The sequence below is a fragment of the Cornus florida genome, unplaced genomic scaffold, assembly GCF_030987335.1.
Source record: "Cornus florida cultivar Cherokee Brave unplaced genomic scaffold, ASM3098733v1 CherokeeBrave_3.0.0_Hap2_Chr05, whole genome shotgun sequence".
Taxonomy (NCBI): domain Eukaryota; kingdom Viridiplantae; phylum Streptophyta; class Magnoliopsida; order Cornales; family Cornaceae; genus Cornus; species Cornus florida.
This window is the reverse complement of record NW_026775575.1, coordinates 37,856,349-37,858,015: the sequence shown is the minus strand read 5'-3', so window position 1 is coordinate 37,858,015 and position 1,667 is coordinate 37,856,349.

Sequence of the window (1,667 nt, the reverse complement as noted above, 5' to 3'; positions counted from 1 at the left end):
GCTTATCCACATTACAGACTATAATTTAGAAAGAGATACATTTAATTGAAAATAAACCAAAGAATTAAAGACATATACATGCAAACAGATTGTTTTCACAACCCTCCCTTCATCTCTCTATATTTCTCCACCAATTTGTTTTCCTCTTTCTCGCGCTCATAAACATATGGTGGTGCTCTAATGGAAAGAAATATTAGATACCATTAAAGAAACAAACAGATTATATTCCATGGAATGAAAAGAAATTATCCAAGGCAAAAATAGTGAAGTATTGTGGTAATCATATGGAGTAATTCATTAATCCATCAATAGGAATTATCAATTGAGAGCTTTCTTATTAGTGTGCGTATTTACTCATACACGAATCTATTAGGTCACAGTTGTTTGTCCCCTCCCCACAGGCACCCAACACCAACACCACCACCGACCCAACACCTAATAATTGAGCCCCAAGTCAAATCCAAAAGCTTCGTTCTCACCGTCCATGCCTATCTCTTTATCAATCACAATAACCCATCAGAGACATATAGAAGGAAATTCCGACAACGGCCTACACTAAATCAAACACTGATCGAAGGATGTAATCATCAACGGCGGCGGCGTGGAATCGAAACTGTATAAGCACACGGCGTCGATTGAGACGACAGTGGCAACGGAGAAGGAGGTGATGGATTTCTGCAGGGCAAGGGGATGGTGGTGGAAGGCGGAGGAGGAAAAATATTTTTTAATAAAAAAGCGATTGGCAAGTGGCCGGAATGGATGGCGATCAAAAACTAACAACTCCAATTGCAAGCCGAGACGGAGACAACAAGCATATAGCAAGTGGCCGGAATCACTATTGTTAAGTCACTATTGTTACCTCTCCATATTGAAGCTAAATATGGAGAGGTAATGACTTAATTTAGAAGAAATTTAAATAAATAATTTGACTAAAAAAACATCTTACATTGAATTTTTTTGAAACCTAGTAATGATAATAGATATGCCGTATAAACTTTAATAAACAATACAAGTTCGCCAAATTAAAAAAAATATATGTGGATTTATATATATATAAACAGAGATAGAGACAGAATACCAGTAGTCATGTCGTGGTCGTCACTACCGTTATGGATGGGATAATTGTGGTTTATATCCATCCTTTCTTCCATATCAATTGAACAAATCTCTTTTAATTACTAGTATCTATGTGTATCTATTTATAGACTCGATCATATGTCAAATTGTCCTTGCGAAATAAGAATTAAGCATTGGTTTCTAAATACTAATCCTAGTTTAAGTAAGACTTTCCAAAATAAAAAAAAGAAAGCAAAATCCTTCTTAAATATGGATTTTAAACCAATAATTTGTTATTTTGTGGTCACTTGGCGGCCCAAGAAAAGGACTCAAATCCCTACCATTACCGGCCTAGAGTATTTTGTTTATGCCATTCTAACGACCAGAAGGCCAGCGCACGGTTTGCAGTCACGATTGGATGGATAAAGTTGAATTTTTAATATTTTTTGATAAATTACATCTCTACTAAATTAATAAATAAAAATAAATATCATAAAATATGTTAGGTTTTTCAACAAGATAAGGTAAGCTTTCTTGGTTCAATGCAAAAAGAACAAAAGAAAAGAAAAAATTAATAATAATAATAATCATTGTGACGACCCTGCATTTTT